The 17,815-nt window shown below is 40.5% G+C and overlaps 1 protein-coding gene across 6 annotated transcripts in view; it reads right to left on the reverse strand.

Annotated features, from left to right (window-relative positions):
- Positions 1-17,815, reverse strand: part of LOC122563716 (disks large-associated protein 2) — a 706,137-nt gene that overhangs the window by 300,002 nt on the left and 388,320 nt on the right. For all 6 annotated transcript variants that reach the window (XM_087976892.1, XM_043717840.2, XM_087976893.1 and 3 more), the window contains one exon: positions 1,588-1,665. The gene's annotated coding sequence lies outside the window, so the exon portion shown is untranslated. The remainder of the gene's footprint in view (positions 1-1,587; positions 1,666-17,815) is intronic.

The following is a 17,815-nucleotide window of genomic DNA, read 5'->3' on the forward strand; positions in this document are numbered from 1 at the left end:
ACAGTTGTTTAGTTAGCCCAATTACTTTTACATAACTGACCAACTACAATGGCGTAAGGTCCAGCTCAGCTATTATTTATTGCATTGTTTCTGACTTCATTCTGTGCTGTCGACACCAACTGCTTCAGGCAGCTGTCAGCCAACAGGAGAGATCAATGGTATGAGACAAACTGAGAAGTTACACAGTTACTGTGCATTATGCAGAAAATAATGAACAGCACCAATGTATGTGGTCTCAATTTAGACAGAATGTCTTCAAGAATGAGTGTGTGTGTGTGTAAAGAAGATGTTTGGATTTATGAAAATACTGCAGGTGGAACTTATTTTGTACAAATCTAAGATTTAATATGGCAGAATTTAAGCAGAAAACTTGAACATTTAATGTTTATTGTCTTCAGGCAATATAAAATGCAATACTTTTTACAAAGGTTTTTTCAGAGAAGGATTAGAGTCAATGATTAAAAGGGGTAATTACAAATTTATCTGTTGAGGACCATAGGGAAATCCACACTACCGACAGCATCATCATTTCAAGCCTGCGTCCATACCTATCAACCTATCTTGTGAATAAAGTACAACCTAGCTCCAGTATCTTAATCAATCACACACCAACACTGACAAATTTTGAATGAATTTTGTCTGGCTATTAATATCATTTTAGGAAAAAAATGTGAAAAAGACTGTGATACAAGGATGGAAAGGAAGATTTGAGTCTTGAAGGGGAGAACATCCATTATTGAATGAAATGCTGCCTTTGCAAATGGCATCACTGCATTGAGAAAAGGGGCGTGGCATCTGCCGGGTATAGGCAGCTGTCCATTAAATGTGTGGAGAGTCTGAACAATAGCAAGAGTACTTGTACTGAAGCCGAGATCATTAAAACTAGCCCAGGAACAAATATCGATACCTTGTTAAGCCATTCCAACTGTCACATAACAAGGAAATTGTCTGAAAAATTAACATGTGGTGCATCGTGCAGAAAAGCAAATTACCTGCTGGACCATCTGTTTGTGCTAATAGGCTTCTCTGGTTTCAAGAGGCGTCACCCGCAGTTCATTGGAATCTGAAGAAGGATTATGTTGAACACAGAGATGGAGTGTTTGCCAGGAGCCCACCGAGCCCCTGTTACAGTCAGTCAGCTGTGAAATTCATTGACGTTAAAGCACTGGCAGAACTTTAATTGCATTAAGTTTTATGCATAGCAAATTAACAGGTAAAAGCTCGGAGACAGTGCGTTAAGAATATCTGAAATCACATCAGTCCTGCAGTGACAAAGAAATTCCCCTGGCAGATGGTGCTTTCCTGAATCATTTGATCTTCAGGATATCAGTGGTATACCAGTTTGAAACAGATGTGCTGCCATGTTTCTTTTGACTGAATGCAACATGTGAGTGATTTTATGTTCTTTAATCCTGGTATCAATCTCGCTGCCACAATTTCTCAAATCTCAGTGGTGCATCTAATTAATAAAGCAATGGCTACAACTTACAAACAAACACACACACAAATTGTTACTTTTCATGAGAGTGTGAAGGAGGATAATTGTTTAAAACAGGAACGCATAAAATCATGCCATTTCAAACGTACCATTGAGCAGCTGTGAAAATGGAGACTGTCACCACAGCAGTAAAACGTTCCGCAGCCACTTCTTCCTGGCTTTTCCCTCTGTCAATTGAAGAGCAGAAAATCAGGAATTGCACAGAAAACCACACACACATCACATATGGTAGTCCATAAAACACATTCTACAGACAGTCAAGACAAAAATCTGGAAGTTACACTTATGTGCATATTCTGGGTTATGTGCTTACTTAGATTACATTTTGAGTTGACTAACAAACAGACTAGCAGACTGGCTGTCTGTCCAGCTGAACATAACAGAATAAATCATTGAATGAAGACAGTAAGATAAAGACCGCTTAGAGGAACACAGGAACAGAAGTAGGCTATTCAATTTATACCTCACCATTCAATACAATCATGGTTGATCGAATACTTCAAAGCCTTTTGCTCATTCCATCCCCATTCTACTCATAACTGATCATTTATTAATCTTTACCTTAAAGTTACTCAAAGAGTGTGCTCCCATGGTCTTCTGTGGTTGAGAATTCCAAAGGTTCACAACCCTAAGTAAAAATAACTTCTCTTCATCTCAGACCTAAGGTGGATCTAGGAATCATCTTTGCTGCATCTACTCTGTTTATGCCTTTCGTAGGTTTTAAATGAGATGACCTCTCATTCGTTGAAACTAGAGAATTTAGACCGAATTTGTCCAATCTTTCTTTAAAGGACGGTCTCGCCATACCAGAAACAAGTCTGAAGTACCTTTGCTGCACTCCATTTTATGCTGATATCATCTTTCTTGAGATAAAGAGTCAAAATTGCACACACTGCTCCAGGTGCTGTATAACCAAGCTCCTATACAACTGAAGTAAGAATTTACTACTCCTGCATGCAAATTCACTTGTAATAAAGGATAACATGCCATTAGCCTTCTAACAGCTTGCTGCCCTTCCATGTTAGTGTTCAGTGACTTCTTGACGAGGACACCTAGGTCCCCTTTTACATTACACTTTCCAACCACTTATCATTTCAGAAATACATAGTACATCTATTTCTCTTACCGAAGCAGGTAAGCTCTCAATTTTCCAAGAGATTCCATCTGCCATGCTCTTGTGCATTCACTAAATCTGTCCAAAAATGCCTGGAGTCACTTTACATTTTCCTCATAACACACATTCTCATTTCGTTAAAAATCACACAACACCAGGTTATAGTCCAACAGGTTTAATTGGAAGCACACTAGCTTTTGGAGCGATGCTCCTTCTCATTTAGCTTTGTATTATCTCCTTGTATTATTTAGCTATGCCTACTCCCCGTACTCTGTTTGTTAGCCAATCATTAATCCATGCTGATACATTATCTCCTATCCCATGTGTTTCAATTTTTCTAACCAGTCTCCTAAGGGAGACTTTATCGAAAGCCTTCTGAAAACCTAAGAAACTACATTCATCCACTCTTGTTTATTAATTTTGAGACCACATCTTCAAAAATTCCAACATGTTTGTTAAGCACAATTTCACATTCACAAATCTATTGCTGACTGTGCCCAATTAGATCATTAACAACCAGGTGCCTGTTTGTCCCATCCTTTAGAATGGACTCTAGTAATTATCTTGTTATTGATGTAAGATTAGATTAGATTCCCTACAGTGTGGAAACAGGCCCTTCGACCCAACAAGTCCACACCAACCCTTCGAAGAGAAACCCACCCCTCACTGACTAATGCATGTGACACTATGGACAATTTAGCATGGACAATTCACCTAACCTGCATATCTTTGGACTGTGGGAGGAAACCAGAGCACCCGGAGGAAACCCCCGCAGACACGGGGAGAACGTGCAAACTCCACACAGACTGTCGCCCAAGGCTGGAATTGAACCTGGGACACTGGCACTGTGAGGTAACAGTGCAAACCACTGAGCCACTGTGCTGTAAGACTAACTGCTCTGTAGTTCCCTGTTTACTTTCTTCCTCTCTGTTTTCTGAAATAGTGAGGCGACATTTGCTACCTTACAATTCCAAGAAATTATTCTAGAATCCACAGAATTCTGGAAGAAAATCATCAATGCACTGATTCTCTATCGCCATCTCTTTCAACACTCTGGAATGTAGATTATCAGCCCCATTACACAAGAATTTCACACGGCATTGTTTCATCTAGCTGTGTAAAAGGTGCAACTACCTTTCTGAGATCTATAATATAATAATCATCTCCTTCATTCGTTAGAAGAATAAGAAATCTATTCCAAATGCAAGGATATACATTAAGATAATGCTTTCATGGATGCATAAAATGACTGGACCTAGTCCTTAAATAATTACCATAACATGGCTGTGTAATGGCAGTCTGTAGTGTGCCAGCATTATGGATGGACGTGTATGAACTGTTGATTAATATTTGTTTCCAGCATCTTGAAGGATGGATGTTTGGTCATGAACAACTCAGAAGGGTCATCTATTTCATCCTAAGATTTGGCAGCAGTTTGTGAGAAATCGGTACAACCTGAGCTAGATAAAATGTTGTAGTATCATTTCATGAATCCATATATTGGTGTGATGATCTCAGACTTTGCTACTTTGTTCTAGTTCAAGTAAGGAGTACTCATCATGCATTTATACCATCTTCTTCCTTCTTTGCAACAAAATATTGTGTACATTGTGTAGTGAAAGTGTGTGTGGCGAAAAACTGTCTGTCAAACAGACAGGGGCCTTCCTCCCAAACATGAGAGCCAGCCCTGAGGGTAAACTATTGCCTTGAAGGGTAGCTCATGGAAGTAATATGGTTCTTCAAACGTCTTGGCAAATAGAGTCATTGTCAAAGAGATGCACAGCGTGGAAACAGACCCTTCGGTCCAACCCGTCTATGCCGACCAGATATCCCAACCCAAATCCAGTCCCACCTGCCAGCACCCGGCCCATATCCCTCCAAACCCTTCCTATTCATATACCCATCCAAATACCTCTTAAATGTTGCAATTGTACCAGCCTCCACCACTTCCTCTGACAGCTCATTCCATACACGTACCACCCTCCGTGTGAAAAAGTTGACCCGTAGGTCTCTTTTATATCTTTCCCCTCTCACCCTAAACCTATGCCCTCGAGTTCTGGACTTCCTGACCCCAGGGAAAAGACTTTGCCTATTTACCCTATCCATGCCCCTCATAATTTTGTAAACCTCTATAAGGTCACCCCTCAGCCTCCGATGCTCCATGGAAAACAGCGCTAGCTTGTTCAGCCTCTCCCTATAGCTCAAATCCTCCAGCCCTGGCAACATCCTTGTAAATCTTTTCTGAACCCTTTCAAGTTTCACAACATCTTTCCAATAGGAAGGAGACCAAAATTGCACACAATATTCCAAAAGTGGCCTAACAATGTCCTGTAGAGCTGCAACATGACCTCCCAAATCCTGTACTCAATATTCTGACCAATAAAGGAAAGCATACCAAACGCCTTCTTCACTACCGTATCTACCTGCAACTCCACTTTCAAGGAGCTATGAAGCTGCACTCTAAGGTCTCTTTGTTCAGCAACAATTCCTAGAATCTTACCATTAAGTGTATAAGTCCTGCAACATACCCACTCTGTCTGTAGGAACGACCTTGACCTTCTAGTTACTTACCATTTCAATAAACCACCTTGCTCTCCTGCTGCTAATATTCCTGTCCTGGGCCTACTGCAGTGCTTCACCAAACAAAACGTAAGCTTGAGAAACAACACATCATTTTCTGCTAAGGCACTTTACAGCCTCAAGGTCTCAATATTCAGTTCCGAAACTGATTTTTAAAAAAAAATTCTCACATGTCTTCTCCTGCTGAAAATACTGTTATTTTTGTATCTGTCTACTTTGCTCGTAATATACAGGACCCATTTCCTCCCTTTCACACCTTAACTTACATGCATTTTACATCTAGCTTTCGTTGTCCCCACCATTTGCAATCCCTTTGTCTTTCGAACTGGGTCTCAACCTCTCTCAAGAGTGTAAAGAAAACACTTTCCAACACCTTTCAGTTCGGAAGGTGAGTCATTTGGGTGGCATGGTGGCTCAGTGCTTAGCACTGCTGCCTCAGAGCATCAGGGACGCAGGTTCGATTCCACCCTCACGTGACTGTATGGAGTTTGCACGTTCTCTCTGTGTCTGTCGTAGATTTCTTCCCACAATCCAAAAGTGTGCAGGTTAAATGGATTAGGTATGGGAAATGCAGGATGACAGGGATTGGATCTGGGTGGGATGTTGTTCAGAGGGTCAGGGTGAACTTGATGGGCCGAATGGCCTATTTTCACACTAGGGATTCTATGATATCGGATTCCAAATCATTAACTGTTTCTCTCTCTACAGGATCTGCCAAGTATCTCCACTATTCTGCATGTTTGATTTGGAATAATTTTGTCTTTGAAAATTACACTCCTGGAGGGATCTAGTTAATCTCTGAACATTCTTACTCAGCAACGCACTGACTGTGTTCAGGCCCCCTGCTGATGGTAAACACCTGTTGGAGCTGCAGGTATAGCCTGCTGAATTTGCTCTGCTGGGTTTTAATCAGAATGAGATCAATGTGGAGATAAGCTTTGAACTCAGATTCAACAACATTCACTTGTATGTCGAGAAGATTTTTTTGTTCTCAGCAGGATTTGAAAATCGGTTAAGAGCGTCAGGATAGTCATCTGTGAGCTTGCTTTTTATGATACATCAAAATTATACCCATGGATCGTCACATGTAGATGTTGCAGCTGAGGAGATGTATTTGTGGGAGAAATAAAACAGATTGTTTCCAATGGTTTGCAGCAAAAGGTGCAGCAAAATGCTTGCCGAAGCATTATTTGTGGAGCCTCTAGATTCCAAAAACGAAAGTGAGATATTCCTTTTCAATGTTGTCTCAGGAGTTTGGAACCAAACACAATGGACACATTAACCTGTAAAATGTGTTGATTGATCAAGACATTGCTCTGGTTTACATTGTAAAACCAGCTTAGCTCTTAAATGAAATAAAACTGTAGATGCTAGAGATCTGAAACAAACAAAAACTGAAAATGCTGGAGAAACTCAGCAGATCTGACAGCATCTGTGGAGAGAAAAACAGAATTAATGTTTCAAGTTTAGTCACTCTTCATCAGAACTTTTTGGTATAACTGAGATGTTAACTGTCAGTCATCATTAACAGATGCATTCTAAGTAACAATACCAGTCCACTTGCAGTCCAGTTGTCAACTCTTTTCTCAGACTGTATCATGTTGCTTTGTGTTTACTTTTGGAAAATTATCCTCAAAGTATAAGAAGCAAAACTTTGATTAAAATATGTCTTCTTTGGTAAAATGCACCCAACAAACCACTAGCTACTGAACCTAGTAATCACTGTTGATGCTAGTTAAACAGGTCAAAGCCAAGCAGCTCTCTGCTCGTCTTAATTTAAAATTGGAAAAGTGCTGTGATCTGTGAACTGTTGAAAAGGCAGTTACACCTTAGATCTTTGAGTTGCATAGATCATTCTCAGCTACCTTTCCCCCCAGTCCCACACCCTCCCATTTATCTCAGCCCCCTTGGCCCACAAGCCTCATTCCTGATGAAGGGCTTATGCTCGAAACGTCGACTCTTCTGCTCCTCGGACGCTGCCTGACCTGCTGTGCTTTTCCAGCACCACACTCTCGACTCTTACATAGATCATGCAGAACAGCCTCCTGTTCTCCATTAATCACTCCTTGTAAACTCTTGTAGCTGTCTTTCTGTTGTCATGAAACTGTTGGTGATTATGTTATTTCCTTGTAATCATGCTGTGTTCATGTTTATGTTTATACATGAAAAGTGACTTGTCCCGTTCCCCCAGAAGTCACAATTTTTTAAAATCCTGCTACTATGAATGTTATTTTACAAAGTTGATAGTTCCAGCAGTCCTTTTATTTTTGTATTTTTATAGTAATCAAAACTGTATACAAAACAAGGAACTACATTTTACATGAAAGTTGATTTTTATATATATCCAATTTACTACCAATCTGTGGATCTAGAAAGTAATTTATTCTTGTATGATTGACAACAAGCAATCACCTAGTTCTGTGTGTTACTATTATCTGAAAAGAGGTATCTGCAATTCCTTGTATTGCTATGATGCATTTTATCTACACCCCTCCCTCAACATTGTGCTGTGTCTCACAGTAAGCTTGACAATACACCCTTATGCCATCATCGCTGTATCACTGCATGTTACTTGAGGATGTAAAGATATAAGATATAAAGAAGGTATATGCTCCACCTTAGCCTGGATCACTTGTTAATCATGTAACATCAGCCCTGCCATTTCTGTGCTGAGGAATGTTATGTTTGTACAGAGTAGTTATTTGTAATAAACATCTGTTGGATTCCTCAAGATGACACTATGACTTTCTGTTTCTTGTTTTGCAGGAGGTAATAGAAGTATTGGTACATGAGGTAAAATACCCTGTTGGAGACAAACCCACACCATTCCTGTGGTATATCATTCAGCTGGAACTGAGCAGCACCTTTCCATACTTACTGAGAATGCTGTACAACTCCAATATGGGGCACGTATTTTATAGGGGGAGACTGGCTTACTTGGAACTTTTACCATTGTTCTTGTTTGTACATTCCTCCCTTGTGTCAACATCAAGAGAGAGTGTTTTTTTTTCCCCTGCATAGGTTAGTCTGTATTCAGGCTTGATGTTCTAAGTAGGACTCTGACATTGGCTGCTCTAAGCCAATGTAAGCAGTGCCAAGTTCTCACTGACAAAACCCTTACACAAACATTTTTAGACTGAAGCCGAAGCCTTTTCCTGTGACCTGACCACCACCTGACTCCTTTTGTATTTTCAATGGCTGTAGGTGAATCACATCAGGCTAGATTTTCTGGCCAGAGTGGTGGGGAACCTGAAATAACTCCACAGAGGCTGGTATTCTGTCATCAAGTCACCCTTTATTTACACATGCATTGTACTTAACACCGGTCTGGTTTCCTCAGATCCAGTTCACAGAGTGAACAGAGCCCCTGACACTCCTATTTTTATCTGTCAGCCAGGGCTCCCTGATTGGACCAGGTTAACAGCCCCAATCAGGGGACTCATATTCTATTACCTCATTACAATTACTATAGAAACATTTGGAAGGAAACCAACTCATTGCTTGTGAGCTTGCTATGCAACAATAGCACATGGGGATGGAATAGATTGGCGGACCGTCCCATAGTGAGAGTCACAGCCCATCAGTCCCAGCAGACATGGATCTCAGCAACGGCCATTGCTGTGATTACATGATGTAGCCCTGACAGCACCACGGTTGCCCCAGAATGCTAACTCCCAGTGCTTTATGGCAGGGAGGGGTCCAACAACCTAGATTTTTGTTAGGTAGATGGAACAGAAGGAAAAGAGGGATGGGTACTCCTGATGTGCTCAGAGAAACCCCTACAATTCTGGTGCCCTTCTTTCTTGGAGACAGTAAGGATTGCAGATGCTGGAAGCCAGAATCAATAGATGTGAATCTGGAAAAGCACAGCAGATGAGGCAGTATCTGAGGAGCAGCAGAGTCAATGTTTCAGGCCGAATCCCTTCGTTGGGACTGGGGAGGGAGAGGGGTATCTCATGTAAACCTTTACAAATGGTCTGCCGCTTTGATCTGGCTGATTTAACTCAGTGTGTTATCGAGGGGGAGGGAGGGGGGGAGGAGGTGTCAGCTCAGGAATAGTTCTGAGGGAGATGGATTAGCGACCCTACCTATTTTACATGCCTTCCCACCCACCAGGAAGCATGCTGTCATCTACAGTAAAATACCCTCCTTTCTGAAGTTTAACTTTTTTACAAATGTCGCATTTTTGTTCTAAACAAGAAAAAAAAGCATTAAATTACTTCCAAATGCAAATGTTTACCTCCATTTGCTGCAGTTCGCATTACACTGTCCGCAGTCAAGACAACGTGGAATGTGATAGAGGTGATCTAATTCTGCAAGATGTTCTCACACTGTCTTACGGTAAGCTTTGTGGAGCAGACTAATTGATAGACTCATTACAAATTAGAAAGATAAGCAGAGTACAGGAAACTTTCCATTGGCTAAGGAGATTATTTGTTATCACAGGAAGTATCTGAAAACTCCCTCAAAACTGGAATGGTTTAATCTGCTAGACTGTCTGATCCCTGAAGACTGACTTGCACAAGATAAGAGCAGGCATCGCTGTCCAAACCAAAAATGGGATTACTTTGAAACCCATTTCATGGTCGCCAGCTAGTATCCTTTAGGTTAAATCCTAAAACAAAGGAATATATCTGTAGGTCTGGTATGTCATTCCCTTATAAACTGAAGTTCACTGTAGAATAGCTATGATCTGGGATGCACTGGAATTTTGCTGAAGGGAATTTGATGCGTACTTTAAAAGAAAAACATAATTGAGTCTCTAAGGAAAGAATAGGGGGGTGCTGGTAACTGAATAATTGATCCAAGCCTGAATAAATGAGTTGAACAAGCATGATAGTGATTCCACCTATTCAATGGTAACTAAGGGTGGACAATAAATGCTGGCCAGTCACACCCACATCTCACAAATGAATGAAACGGAAGCATCCGTCCCAACGTCATGGCTTTAAGAATGTTAACAAAACAGGGGTTGATGGGAACCTGGGGGGAGTGAGAATGCTGCGCTTATTGCAGTCAAAATTAGCACAAAGGAAAATAATTTTGTTTGTTGGAGGTCAATCATCTCAGTCCAGGATGTAGTGATTGCAACAAGGCCAGCTAGATGGATCTCATAGAATATAAGTTCCCTGATGGAGGCTACTAATTTGGTCCAATCAGGGAGCCCTACCTGATAGCTACAAACAGGATTGTCTGGGGTTCTGATCGCTGTAAGAGGTGGCTCTGAGGGAGCTGGACTCTCCACAGGTGAGTAAAGGGTGACTTGGTGATGGACACCAGCCTCTGTGGAGTTATTTCAGTGGTAAGGAGAGAAAAGCATGTTCCTGAGGAAACTCGCTCACAACAGTTATCTTTGATTTGGGGATAAGCATTTCTAACATCATGCTGTTATTGAGAAGCTTGACCTGTTTGATCTTGCCATTGAAGACTGTGGAAAGTGTGTGGAAAGAATGTTATTATTTTCTGAGCCAAGTGACATTGGAGTAGATGAAAAGCAACAGGTAACACCTCAGACAACCTGTGGAGCTGCAGCATTTTTCTTCTTGTTTACGGAAGCCTTTCTTTCCCTGAGGCTCCAGACACTAAACCTTTCAAGAGTTGACGGATTTAGTTATGGAATATTTCTACCCCAACACTCCTCTAATTCTGAGTTACTATTGTTTTTAATCATCAATTCAAGAACCAGGGGAATCTATACTGGGATTTTTGATGAGGCTAAGAAAAAAATAAACAGGATTGTCAGGGGTTCTGATCTCTGTAAGAGGTGGCTCTGAGGGAGCTGGATCAGTGTCAAGGACTCTCCATGAGTAAATAAAGGGTAACTTAGTGATGAGATACTGGTATCTGTGGAGTTTTTTCACAGGACATCACTGTGTGAGTTCCCTCAAGGCAGAGTCTTAGGCACAACCATTTTCAGGTGTTTCATTAATTAATTTCCCTCCATGAGATCAGAGGTGGGAATATTTGCAGATGATTGCACACATGTTCAGTCAGAGGTTGAGAATTCTGGGGTGAGTAATTCACTTCCTGGCTCCGAAATGCAGATCCAACATTTGAAAGTTACAAAGACTGGAGTGTGGTGAAATATTCTCCATTTGGCAGGATGGGTACATGACCAACAACACTCAAGAAGCTTGAAGCCTTCCAGGAGAAAACAGTACATGCACCATCCACTACCTTCAATATACTTTCCCTTCACAGTGCCAGCAATGTGTACATTAACAAGATGAACTGCATCAATAAGATGAACTCTTATAGAATTCTTCAACCACACCTTCCAAACTCATGACCACTACCACCCAGACGGACAAGGGTAGTAGGTGCATGGGAAGCTGCAACCTCCCCTCTAAATGAGAGACCATCCTGATTTGTACTTACCATGTTATGTCAAAATCCTGGAACATTCTTCCGATCAGCACTGTGAATGTCCCTATACCCAAGGAATGCAGTTACCACCACCTTCTCAGGGGTAATTGGGGATGGGCAGTAAATGCTGGCCAAAGCAGCAATGGCAAGTTCCCATGAATGAACAAACAAATTGGATATATCTTTCAAAGTACCATGGATAAGAAGGGTCAAAAGCTTCCTTTGACACTGTATGATTTCTTACAATGGATTCTAGTGCTTTATCACTACTTAGGCTTGATTTCATATTGAGATATGCAGTCCTTCCAAGTAATCGATTTGCTAGCAGTGATGAGAAGGTTTGTGGTGTTTCTAAGCTGTTTATGATATAAGGTGTATGGGTTCATGTCCAGGTTTGTCCATACATAAATTGGCACTGGTTTTGTGTCTGGTTGCTTGATACATGGTACAACCTCCATTGTCCATATGCTCTTGTCATATATGTTTTCCCTTTGGCTTGGTATAGATCAATGTTTTCATGATGTATATTGCAAGAAATTTACATGTCCATTTATGGTAACATGGAAGGGTATTGTGAAAGATGACAATTGTACGTGAAAGAATAGTTATTAATACCACATGAATCTGGATACCTATTTTGGTCACCTAAATGCTTATTAGCCCATAAAATCATTGCTTTTGCCTTCAAGTTTATGAAAGCAACCTTTTTTCCATTTATAGATTAAAATCTTTTTATTAAAAAAATCCCAACAATTTTATCACTGGGTAATTACTTGGAGTTGGAAAGAAAATTTTCAGCTGTAGAGCTCTTTAATACATAAACGTGGAAGCACGATTCCAACCACTTTGAAGTTGCATATAGACTAAAACTACTGTAGAACAAACCTAACAATGCAGTAAAGGTACTGAAACAATGAACCTTCCATCTTGTTACTACATAAGAAAACACGAACACAAGCTTTATCCTAATTACAAACAGCGTTATAAACACCATGACTTATTTATGAACCTGTACCATGTTCTGTGGTTCTGTAGTAAGTTATGACTTTCATTTACTTCTTTGCTGGAGTGGAGAGTTTCTTGTAACTGACAATTTGATTAGATTTTGATGGAGTGCATTTAATTTCTAAGGCATGCTCTTAAATTTTTTGGAAGATCAGTGGGGTGAGATTTTTTGAACAGAAATGGGTGAAGGCCTGCTTTAGCTCAATGGGATTTTCACACTCAGATATTGTGGTGTTTCGAACCATACATTCTGCAATGTTGTGAGCACATTAGCTCCAAAGCCCAATGGCGATTCCCCTATTTTTCACTAAATGTAGTATTTCAATCTCATGTTCTCCAGAGTGTGCTTTTCGATTTGCGAACAAGGGTATTCAGGAAATTTTCCCAACCCTTTCAAAATAAAAATCTGAATGTTGCTGAATATCTGCAGAGCACAGCAGAAACAGAACAATGCAATGAAGACACTGTCAGTCAGGGTTTTCAAAAAACGGCAAATTTGTTCATCTTGCTTATTCACTGCAGCTCCTACCAAATATACTCTTTGTTCTCAGTCTGTCTCTCCCGTCTTTCTCACAGTCATCCTCTGTTGCATTGTCCCCCCTGAACTAGCCCAGTCGGCATTCAAACATTTGTGAATGATTGTTTAAAATGCTTACTTGGGAATATCTATGACTGAGAGAAAGTGAGCACTGCAGATGCTGGAGAACAGAATCAAAAAGTGTGGTGTTGGAGAAGCACAGCCAGTCAGGCAGCATCCGAGGAGCAGGAGAGTCGACGTTTCGAGCTCTTCATCAAGGTGTGACTGACGCAAGTTGACTTCTCCACAGTGACTCGAAGCTTAGTCCTATCCTCACCAAAAGCACAATTTCTATTAGGGGAATCATTCCACAGCAATCAGAATCAAGAACCCTGACTGTTCCACCTGCAACGCTGACAGATCAATCATAGTGTCGCTGCATCTCAGCAACAGCTGGCACTGAAGATATTTCACTAAAATGGCTGTAGGCACAAAACACATGCGACTGTTCACACTTGTATGCACAGCCTTGCATTTTGAAGTGATCAGAGCCTTCCAGTTAAACTGCTGATATTTAACTGACAACTGTTTATAATCATTCCATGCAGCTGATCACATAGCTGCTATTTGCACAAGGTTAAGAGTGCCAACTAGCAATGTTTCTGTGGTGCACTAGTTATCACATTCCTCTCAAATGCAACAAACAGCCAATTCAAAATATTAGTGTCCAGTGGTGCGGTAGTAGTGTCCCTGTTTTGGGGCAAGAAGGTTCAGGTTCAAATTCTACTTGTCCAGGAGATATATTATAAAATGTCCAAATAAAAGTTGCCAATTATAACGGAGAGAAGCGAGTGTTCAATGAGTGGCTTGTATTAAGGTGCAAATCCCCTGCAGCTATTTTACTCAAACTGTTCAGACACTCAATGGACTTGAAACCAGGCCTCCTGACCCAGAGGTATGGAAACTACTGCTGCACTACAAGAACACTCCAATCAACTTACTCGGACACATCTGAGGCAAGTTGGACTTGAAACCAGACCTTCTGAACAAATCCCTTGCAAAATTAATCAGTAATAACCCGCTGCGCTCAGCCGACAGTGTTGGGTGAAAGTAATGAGGGAACAGCTTGAAGGTGATGACATTTATGGTGAATTGACTGCATTCCAATGTAGAAAAAGAATGTCTCTCTTGGATGCCATTCAATTATTACAAGGTGTATCAGTCAAACAATGCAGTGCTTCCTGAAAGCCACTTTCTGTTCATTAATGGCAATAGAATTGGATGATAAAAATAGAGATTATTATAGCAACTGAAGGGATATTCAAGGAAGAATTCTCTGCTGTGTCACTTTAGTGACCCACAATGCTGTGTCTGAAACTGTCACCAAAGATACACAGCCCAGAATGAAGAGGAGGGGATGGAGAATGAAAACAGTGTGTGAGCAGGGAGGAGAGTATGGCAATGCCAACCAATGTCTGATGTATTGTGGTCTGGCATCCAGCGATATATAAACTTTGAAGCCCTAACAACGTGGAGATTGTTTAGCTGTGTAGCTGCCAAACTGAGTGTTCAGGCTCGGATTCCAGACTTCTTTGGCAGAGTTGTGGTGTACCAGTCTATCAAGTGTTAGTGCACAACTAATTATTTTCATAGCAATTTAAATACTTAGCATTTCTCAACCTTTGAATTAGATTTTCTGGCTATTCTGTTTTAACTCAAGCTAGTTATACTCAGTTTATGTAGTCATGTTTTGCTATATAGCAATATTGTAACATTCAAAAATAATGGCACTAACACTTTAAACCGCCCAGCACATATAGCAGAGAAATTATATTACTTACTATTCATTTGTCTATTACTAGTGCATAGAATAGTGTTGCCTCTCTCACAGTATGTGAATTCTTTAATGCTTTTATATTTAAGGTGACATGAAGATGCTATGAACAGGAGCAGATTCTTTTATTTTTGGGAGAAATTATTAACCTTTTTGTGACTGGTTGGGTGCTGATCACTGAATAGAAATAATTGTATTTTATCTGCTAAATAAATGTGTAGGGGATACTGAGCCTGGATATTCGTCCATGGGTTTAACCCCAACGTTAGACCCAAAATTCACTCATGTTGCACCCATTTTGCCAAACATCTGTCCATTCTCATTATAGCATACTCAAACTTAAAATGAATGTGAATGAATATTAACTGGTGTTTAGACTGAAATCCAAAACTATACAAATGTCTTTCCTAAACTGCTACAATCATGTGACCTCCACAATGAGGCACACACACTGTAGTCAGACAAGTTAAGCTAGCTTTAGTAGAGACCTCATGTTAACACACTGTTACTTTGTACACAGGAATCATGATCAGAAATGACATGGAGGTGGGTGGAGCCAATATGCAAAGAAGCACACTACAGACAGAAAGACAAAGGTATGCGCAGAGCTTTGAGTTGCCACTAAAAAAAAGAACAAAGAAGCACCCCACACTTAAAACACTGGTTTTCAGCCATTCCCCTACTAATTTCTGTTTCAATGACAGAGGCTATGAAGCAAAACTGGACTATACTCCATGCACAATAGCAGAACTCCGAAAAATAAATAGCCAAACAATTATAAGTCCTTGTACTTATATCACTGCAGCAATGTGATTGTTTCAAACTATATTCCACCCTAAATCTCTCCGAGGAGCAAAATAAAAACACATATGGCAACAGTTTTAAAGTGTTCAAGGCACATTTTTAACTCCAAGTAAACATTACATATCAAATGTGCATATTCAGTATCAGTCATTGACTGGAGATTGCAGAAAGCTGTGATTTTGCACAATTAAAGGATTGTTGATAGAATTAATTATCCAAATGCATTAAGCATAAAAGATTCTGTAGTGTAAGCATGCCTACTGAGAGAGGAGAAACTAACAATCAGTGAAGTAATTTACATGCCCAGAATTGCTGAGGCTGTAAATTAGCTGTTTAGGCATATCCATGGCAGAACAGAGTAGGTCTTGCAAAGTGCACACAGATCCTCCAGGCACAAACAGCAGATCACAGAACAATCACACACAGATCCTCCAGGCACAAACAGCAGATCACAGAACAATCACACAGATCCTCCAGGCACAAACAGCAGAACAATCACAGACAATCACACACAGATCCTCCAGGCACAAACAGCAGAACAATCACACACAGATCCTCCAGGCACAAACAGCAGAACAATCACAGACAATCACACACAGATCACAGACAAAGTGCACACAGATCCTCCAGGCACAAACAGCAGAACATGTAGAGTAATGGGGTTGGGGAATGGGTATAAGTGGGTTGTTCCATGGAGGATTAGTGTAGACTTGTTTGGCTGAAGTGACCTGTTTCCAAACTGTAGGGATTCTATGAATTATTGACACTGTCAGAAATTAACTTTTTGACGTTAACTTGAAACATGTGAAGCAATAGTGTCCTAGTTATTTTAGTCAACCTGTTCAGATATGCAATAACACACCTGCAGGCCAGGTGGGACTTGAAGTTCTGCTCTAGAGGTATTCATCACCACTGCACCACAAAAGTAATAATTTTCCTTACCAATCTGTTCAGTGATGCTCTTAGACACCTCTGAAACAGGTCAGACCTAAACCCACACATCCTGGTCCAGAGGCAAGAGCATTATCACTGCCTCAAAAGTGTCCTCACAATAGTGTTCTAAATTCTGACTGATTAAGGTTTAATTTCTCGATCATCAAGCCCTTAATACTTTCATCAAAAGACTTAAGTATTGTTGGGTGCACCCAAAAAGAGATCAGGATATGATGAGCCCCCTGGATTAGTGGGAGCATTGGTACATGGGGACTTGAACTGCTGAGCTCCAAAGATGTGTTAGAATTTTTAGTTAATTTTTCTTAATTAACTTACTTTCTGAAAGACGCAAGTTCATTCGTATGTGGAGGTAGAACACGAATTATTGTCATGAATACCTCTGGTCAAACAGTCTGAGAAAGAGTTGGACCACATAAGCTAAATGTCCAGCATGTACAGTCATTATCAGGTCTTCAAAGCAGCATAAGCAAATTGTAATAGACCAACATGAACAGTGGAGCTCCTGAAGTTAGTACTGAGATGACATAGGAGGAAGTTACAAAGCCAGACATGAGAAACAGCCTCGGATGAGACAAGAAAAGATGACACAAACTTCTGACTGATCAAGGATAGAAGTGTCAAGGTTCAAGTAGCAAAGGACAAGTGGATAACATTTAAGAGTGTACCTTTCCCCCATGTTTTCAATAAAGATGTTGCCATTCTATTGGGTCATTCATATGAAGGGGAACTTTTCTAGGGCAATGAGGTCCTGTTAAAGTCCAGTCAGGTCCATCCCTGAGGAAGGCTCTAATAAAGTAAGAGACTTTGAGATGCCAAAGAGTGGATGCTAACAGAATAACTTGAGAAGATAAGTTTGGCAAAACACCCGAATACTGCGGGCACTAAGCAGAGAAATGAAAAAAGAAAGAAAAAGCTGATCACACATGCCAGCCTCATGTCTATTCTGGACCAATATTTGCTACTTGTCACAGGTGCACGTTTTCTGTGGTCAAACGTATGTGAAATATCCACCTTATCCTCTGATTAACATCAATGTGCCTACTCTCCAGTCAATCCTGATTGATTCGTTAATTTATAAAAATCAATTATACTTACATTTAAAATAGCAACAAACTCAAAGGTCAAACATTTGAACAATGTGTA

Source organism: Chiloscyllium plagiosum, unplaced genomic scaffold, assembly GCF_037043375.1.
Source record: "Chiloscyllium plagiosum isolate Xiang-an unplaced genomic scaffold, Cpla_swu_hap1 HiC_scaffold_30, whole genome shotgun sequence".
NCBI lineage: Eukaryota > Metazoa > Chordata > Chondrichthyes > Orectolobiformes > Hemiscylliidae > Chiloscyllium > Chiloscyllium plagiosum.